The following is an 8,461-nucleotide window of genomic DNA, read 5'->3' as shown; positions in this document are numbered from 1 at the left end:
CTGTAAATGCAACAGTCACCACTGTCCATTTTCAGACATTTTTCATCATCCCAAATAGAAATTCTGTACTCATTAAGCAATAACTCCCCATCCTTTGCTCCCTCCCACCCTTGAGAGCCTCCATTCTACTTTCTGTCTCCATGAATTTGCATATTCTGGGCATTCTGTATAAATGAAATTGTACAATATTTGTCCTTTGTGTCTGGGTTATATCACTTAGCATGTTTTCGAGGTTCATTCATGTTAGAGCATGGATCAAACATTTTAGAAGCTTATTTTATGGGAGAAAAACCTGATAAGATGATAAACATAGAAATAAAGTTTGTCTAATGCTCTGGGATGTTGGTGACTCCATCTTCCTGAGCCTTCATTTCTTCAAGTGTAACAACCGGTAATGACAGGTGGCATAGATTATAACTAATGGCAAGTAAGTAAAAATAAGATTGCCAGTTGGTGGTGGGAGCTGCTGCTGAAGAAACATAACCAAAAGAGAGGGTACAGGCAAATTGAAACAGGCTCCATAACATAGAGCAGGTAGCTCATAAGAAAAACAGAGAAGACAGCCGTTCCCTAGAGCTCCATCATTACATGAAGTTGCTTTTACTCTGAGTTTATTTTGAGTGAGTTTCTTCCTTTCAAACACAGGAGGTAACTAAAAGCAGTTGGGAAGTACCTTATTTCTAGAAACAAGTTTGTCAAAGGAAACAGATATAAGAAAAGCAAAATTGGGGTCCCTTTCTAGGATTTCATCAAACATGAATAATCCCAAGTAGAAAGAATTATGTTTCAAGAATAAGGTGAAATATGTTTCTGCCTGAAAAGAACTGTACAGATGATGTCACACCTGTAAAATCTGCTCTATTTTCATGCATGGAAATTATAAAATAATTATGTTTTACTCCTATAAAAAGAATTAAATGAGGGTGCTTGGATTGTTTTTTTTTTTAAAAAAAAACTGGCTAATTCAGATTTTCTGGTAGATCAGCAGAGGGTTATATTCAGATTCTTTTCAGTACCATGATCTGCTATTGTCAAAATATAAAAATGTCAAATGCCTCTTCTTTCCTGATGCTAGGTCCAATTTACATCTAAATAAAAAAGCTTTTAGCATAAGACAACACCCTCCCCCACCTGTTGGACGGTTTTTGAGACAGATCTGACTGATACACCGCAATTTAATTAGAAAAGCCAACATTTTGTTAACTGGATTTGCTAAGCAATACCACTGCCTCAGCTGAAACTCTTCAGTGATTCCTTTAAAATTAAACCAGATGCACCCAAAGAAGCATGCGTGTCTTAAAACATGAGCCTCTTCAAATCTGGATCCAAATATGAATCAATTATTTGAAGTGTTCTCGGTGCGTTCTCCTCCTTCTCCTCCCCACTGCATCTTTCCTGATTCTTCAGTTTAAGGCCCAGGAAAGGTGGGTTAAAAAGTAGAATATCTCAAAGCCTCCTAAAGGGACAATCTGAGAGTCTTTCTTCCCAGATGGAGCACTGGAACCTAAAAAGCAGATGCCTAAGCTTTCAAAAGCATCTTGCCTTCCCCTTCCCTCCCATTTTGAGGCATTTGCTATTTAGCTTTCCTCTAAAAGGTGATAGTTCTCCAATTCAAACACCTGAGTTATTAATGACCTATACACACAACGGCTCCTTAACCCTGGTCCCAGCCTCCTTAATGCCTGCCACTGGGTCTCCTGCCCCTCCCCTTACTCCAAACTCCTCTCCCCTTACCCAGCCCCACTCACTGTTCACCGTCAGCCCTGGTCTAGGTTCCAGCGGATGAGATGTCTTCCTGACATCCCACGCTAGAACTCTAAAAATGTTTTCCAGTTGAACAATGGCCACCGAGGTTTCGAATGGAAACAGAAAAGTGATATTGATGTTCTTTCAGCTGCACTAAGTTTACTGCTGGTCCAAGTGAGAACCTGGTTTCCCTGAACAGCATGAGGATATATGGCCTGAGTTCAAAACAACCGACTCTCAAACTAGCTTTGGGAACACAGCTCTTCTAGAATTTAGAGATTGCATGTATATGGTATATTGTGAATAACATTTATAGATCCTAATTAAATGAACGTCAGGTAAGAAGCCTTTTTTTTTTAGATAGTGAATTTAATTTTACTGAAATTAAATCTAACTTAATTCCATAAAAAAATAATTTCTTGATCTGAAAACACTCTGTAAACTACAAAGTTCTAAACATAAGTTGCTGTTCTCTTTATTTCCAAATATTAAACTTCAGATTTAAAAATATCTAGGTATAGCTGACATTTGCCATGACAACAGCCAAAAGAAAAAATAATGTTCATCAGAGAAATGGAGGTGTTTGTGTCAGTGGCACCAGCTAGCTTGCTTCTTTCCTACTCACTTCATTACTAAGACAAAAATTAAGCAATTTATGAATCTATATACAAAAAAGTAGTCCACTAGAAGTCTAGGTTAAGAATGGGACTGATTTATTTGGAGGGCTGGTTGTGAAGGAGGGAGTTAGCTGTCCTGGTTGTCTTTAATGCACACACACCCTCATACTTACTCATACTAAACTTACCAGGGCCAACCTGGGGACATGGGAGTGGAGAGGACTTGTTCCCACATAATTGAACAGGGTCCTAGCCCAGACCCACCTGACCTTTTCCGGAGGTAGCACTTCCACCAAGAAGCTCACTAGTACCTAGCTCTATGCTGCCCCATTTGCCAGACCTAATAGAGTTTAGGGGTAGAAAGTGTTTAAGCAGCTGCAAGTCTCTTTCTCAGCCCCATTCCCAACATATTGGGACAAAATATTAAGTCACCCTCTTCCCAGGCTGACCTGGGTGTTCTACTTCAAGCCCTCATCCACTCTGCCTTCCCTGTGAACTGGTTCATGGGGGCAGCCTCTGCTTTGGTCTTTGGTGTTCATTTGGGTCCTGATATAACTCATTCTATAATCTAGTACTGTCTTTTATCTTTCTCTCTTTTTTCTTTCCTTCCTTCCTTCTTTCCTTTTACAGTGCCTATTACGTACTAGACACGAAGAGAGGCACAAAGGATACAAAAGTGAGCAAAAATGAATCTGGTCTCTTACTTTACAGTTTAGGGGATATGTAGCATATGTAATACTTATATAGTCACACAAATAAATGTGTGATTGCAACTGGACACAGGGTCAATAAAGGAAAATTACATCATGCTAGGAGAGTATATAGCACAAGGAAAAGAGGGTTGTTCATTGGATGCAGAGATCTGAAAAGTGAGTAGCAGTTAGCTGATTCAGGAGGAGCTAAAAGCATTCCCCCACAAAGGAAATAATATGCAAAGGCCCTGAGGTAGGACAGGGCAAAGCCTATTCCATGTTCTCAAGAAAAACAACATAGCTTGAGTCAGAGAAAGGGATATATGATAAGAGGTGAGCCAAGAAAGATTGGTAGAGGCTAGATCTTGCAAAGTCCTTGTGGGTAGGGTTGCCAGATTTGGCAAATAAAAATACAAGATGCCAGGTTGAATTTAATTTCAGATAAGCAATGAATGATTACATGGGATATATTTACACTAAAAAATTTTTTGTTATTTGAAATTCAACTTTACTGGGCAGCCTGTGTTTTATTCAGCAACCCTATCTATGGATCAGGTAAGGATTTGTCTTGTTCATCTTGAGAACAAGGTATTAATGGGTTTTAAGCAGGGAATGGCATAATCTGATTGGAATTTTCGATAGATCCACTAGCTACAGTTTGGAAGGGGACAGGTGGAGAGGCAGGGAAATAATAAAGCAATTACAGTGGTCCAAGGGAAGGGGGTTGAGGTAGCCATGCAGTAGGAAAGAAGTGGACAAGTTGAGTTATATTTAGAAGACAAAATCAACAGCACTTAACTGGGGTGCCACTGCTTTAGGGACCTTCCATGTGCAGGTGAATCTCCAACCTGAACCTTTGCCAGGAACTCCAAGCTCTTAGGGGCTACCCCTTATTTGACATCTCAGACTTAACAAAGCCAAATAAAACTCTAGGTCTGGCCTCTCCAAACCGCTCCCAGCAAATCTCCCCTCCCCTGCCCATCATCAGCATGTCAGAAAAGACCACCCTAATCCACTTGGTCACTCACGGCGGAAGTGCAGGACTTGTCCTTATTCCTCTCCCCCTCTCTTTGTCATCCTCAGTCCATTCGCCACCTTGTCCACTCTCTCTCCCAAATCCCATTCTGAATTTTCTCTCTCTTATTCCCACCTACCACAGGTCACCATCTTGTGCATCCAGATGAATGAATGCTAGAGCCTCAAAATTAGTCTTTCTTTTTCTACTTTTATTCACCCATGACCTATTCTCCACTCAGGAGCAAGAGTGATATTTTCAAAAAACAAATCATACCCTAGCTTAAAACTCTTCAATGACTTCTTATTGTATTTAGAAGATGCTGACTCGTCACCCTCACAGAGAGCCCTGAAAGATCAAGGACCCTGCCTTTCTCAGCCTCACTGTCTTCCATTGTCCCCTTCACCTGACTCCTTGTCCATCAGATTTCAGTGGGAAGGTCCCACCATCAAGAAGACTTTTCTTGAGCAGACTGTCTTCCCCCTTGGGAAAGAGAGCTCCCTGGGAAGGGGAGCCTCATCTGTCTCGTTCACTGCTGAATTCAGTCCCTAGGCACTCATCAATATTTGTGAAATGAAAGAATACATTGGTCCAGTTTGGATCTGGGAGACAAGGAAGAGGAAGTGTCAGTGGTTTCTGGCCAAATGTGAAGCTCTGTCCTGCTCTTGTTTCACCTTGATCCTCCTCCCAGTAACTGGAAACCACTATTGGAGGCCAGAGCCCTCCTAGGTTGTTTACTCATTCACCAGTCAGAACTTACTTTTCCAGTGCTCTGGTCACTGCTCAGGGCTCCTCTGATGCCACTTTGTACCCCTAGTGACAACAGTTTGCCCAAAGTCTTCCTGAAGATTGTTCAGTTCCTTGGACTCTATACTCTGCCCACCCATCTAAAAATTTCAGCCCAGGTTTTTCTCCCACTTCCCCATTCTGGTGCAACTAAATCACAAGTGCCTGCTTGGCTTCAAAGTCCAAATCCACCCATTGGGTTTGGGCACTCATTGGGAGGGCACTAGCATCAGATTGAAATGTATGCCCCGAATTATGACAAAAGAGCTTAGATTTTTCCTTTTTCGCTGATATTTGCTATGGGAAGCATCTTCAGAAATGTCTGCCTGAGTTCCAATTACATTGTTCAATTCATTGCTGTGATTTCAACATTTACCTCAAAGGTGTTTTGAGACTTTAGAACTGGAAAACATCTCAGAGCATCTTAGACTTTATTTAAGAACTACCACAACTTCTATCTAATATGGAGCCTTGATGGAATATATATAGGCACCATCCATTCTCTTTTCAGAATGGTTTTTCTAGAAATGTTTCCTCAGCAAAGTCCTTACTATATATATCCCACTCATGCAATGTGCATGCCACCAACTGTCAACCTTGCATGAAAAATTGATAATGGGTAACATTCTCTCTTTTGAATATGGCAGGCATCCCCTCCTACTCATTATATAATTAGACTTGCTCATTGTATATTTATCTCCTAATTCTATTCTAGGAACTGAACGTGAGAGGCAATATCGTCTTCACAGCGAGGCAGGCAAGCAGCCTAATAAATATGACAAACAATCCAGAGAGAACATCCACAGCACAGAGTAAAACGTACAGGGTCACAGCTGCCTTTGAGACTGGCTCTCAAAAGACTCTAACCAGTGATGGAGAGCCCAGCCCTGTTCCTGCTCATTGAAGTTGATTATGCATCTTGGAAGTAGTACACTATAACCCACTCCTAATTTAGGCTAGGTTGCAGAAGACCCTTAGTTTCCCTGTTACAGCTGATGTCCTTCCGAAAAGGACTGCAATCTCCTTAAACAGTTTACTAAACTTGGACTCAAAGTTAAAGACAAATATGAAAGGGCACTTTCAGCTTTCTTAACCAGTAAGTGTTACTGTGTCCTAATGGATTGAGTCCACATCTCATTTATTACAATGGCTTGCCACATAAGTGTGATTTATTTGAACAAAAATGTATTAAACTCTTTATATGAATCAAATACAATTGCTGGTGCTGCGAATACAAAAATGTAAAGTGATTCATTCAATCAAACAACACATTTTTACTGAATGCCTACTAAGTGCTAGGAAATAGGGTTGACTATCACAGACAGCTCCCCCTTCACCCTTAAGAAGCTTATGATGTAGTCAGGGAACCTAGGTAAGTGAACAAACAGTTAAATAATTACAAACTGTGATGAAAAAGAAATAGGTTGTTAAGAGAATATGGACAAAACTTGTTTTAGACAAGGTGGACAGAAGGCCTCTCTAATGATGGGGTCCTCATCACCTCTCATCTGGATAACCACAATAACTACAGCCTTCTCAGGAATGTCCCTGCTTGTGCCACATGACATCGCCCTTGCTGTTGCATGCTCTCATCGCAGCTAACTACGAGATTAGCTCCCTCTCCGCCTTCACATCATTACTCAAGGAGGCACATCCCAACTAAAATTTCACATACACACCTCCCCACTTCACTTCCCCCTTCCTAGCCTTATTTTTTTTCTCCTTGCCACTTATAAGTTATGAAGCATAATATGTATGTAATAAAACACATCTTTGTGAATTCACCTCCCAAAGTTAGAAATAGAATATTACCCATATTCTATAAATAGCTACATATTTCATGAAATCCCCAAACTATCAAAAATCAGTTCCCAATTATGCAAGAGTAAAAAAAAAAGATGAGAGAGCTCTTTATGTAGTGACAGGGAATGATCTTCAAGACATGTTGGTTAGGTGAAGCAAAAGGCAGAGCACTAGATACACTATGTTGTCATTTGCGTAAAGGGAGCAAGAGAAAACATGCATGCCACGTGGATTAAATGCAGAAGTAGATGTGAAAATCTAGTTATCTTTTATTAAGCCAGACAGTAAAGAGATTTGCAAGAAAGGAAAACAATGCCATTCTTTTCACTAAATTGTTTTTCAAATTTTTTTCATAAGTAATAAGTTTATTTTAAATGAATAAATACGTATTTCTCAATTTTTCAGTTTTAATTTCTAATACAGTACATATCAATAGATATAACCTATATAAGCAAAAGCTCTTCATGGCCCTTGATACTTTTTAAGAATGTAAAGGAAGTCACAAAGTCTGAGAACCCCTGTCTTAAAAGTTTTCAAGATGAAGAAGAGGGAAAGCACAAATTCATATTATGAGTAAGTTTTCACTGCTTATTCATTAGTACTACAAACATTTATGGGACAGGCACTACTAGTACAAATACTAGTGATAAATCCAGCATTCCTTCAAAAAAATTAACATAATGGGAGAGATGTATGAGTAACACTTGTTACAGTAACATCGGTGCTCTGGATCAAACATTTAATCCAGTTTTAGAGAGTCAAGGAAGACTTCCTGGAGGAGGACAAGTCCTGGGATCTGAAACATGAGCAGTAGGTACCCAACCAGGTTCAGTAGAGAAGCTGATTAATTGTGCTGGCAACAAAGGTAAGGTTTCACAGAGGACAAGATGTCTCTGAAACTCTCAGTAATTCTTTTCCAACTAACAAAGGGGCCCCAAATTCAAAGTCAAATTCCTTGGTCACTACGAAAAATAAAAGGCCTGTTAGTCCTTTTAAGAATTTACGGCATTTGATTCCTTCACCATACCTACATATTCTCCTTTCTCCAGTGCTATAATGTTGTGGCCATGAGGAAATGACACGTAAGGGTGAGTGGTGTGGATGCTTAATCTAAATTTTGCCGTGTGATTTAATATGGTACATGTTTGTTTAGTAATTGCCTATTTGCACAATTTATCATTAAATTTTTTAAACGTTTAATTATTGATTGGATCAGCTACATTTATCTGAGAAATCAATCTCAGAGACGACGCTTGCTAAAAATTGCCCAAGGAGACCTTCAGCTGCACCTTGTCATCAGCCAAGTCTGAAGGTCCTGTAATCTGGACTTCCGGCGGCTGCTCAGGGAACACCGGAGACCGAGACAACCCGGGAGGCCGAAAGGCAGCAGAACTGGAATCAGTGGCGCGTTCCGAGATGTATTTGGCATTTCATTTAGGAACAGCACGTTATTAAGAATTTATCTAAAGAGGTAGTTTTTTTCCTTTGACACATTGCTCCTTGAGGCTATGAGACAAGTGGAAATAAAAATCTAGTTTATTTATATTTGACCACTTGCCACGCCCATCCTTCAGTCTCTCCAGTCCTAGGCTGGAAAAGGGGCTGCAGCTTCCACTCGGAACAGGTAACCTGTTCCCCGTCCGCCCCCGCCCAGCAAGGGAAGTACATCCGGGATTCTGGGAGGCGGAGTCTAGGCGCAAACGGCACGCTCCGCCCTCCTGAAGGCGCCCGCAGCCCCCGCGCGCCCGCTCTGCCCGCCAGAGGTCGCAGACTCAGCAAACAGATTTCTCGTTTGGCTAGAG

This window comes from Manis pentadactyla, chromosome 4 (genome assembly GCF_030020395.1).
Source record: "Manis pentadactyla isolate mManPen7 chromosome 4, mManPen7.hap1, whole genome shotgun sequence".
Taxonomy (NCBI): domain Eukaryota; kingdom Metazoa; phylum Chordata; class Mammalia; order Pholidota; family Manidae; genus Manis; species Manis pentadactyla.
This window is presented reverse-complemented; position numbering follows the sequence as displayed.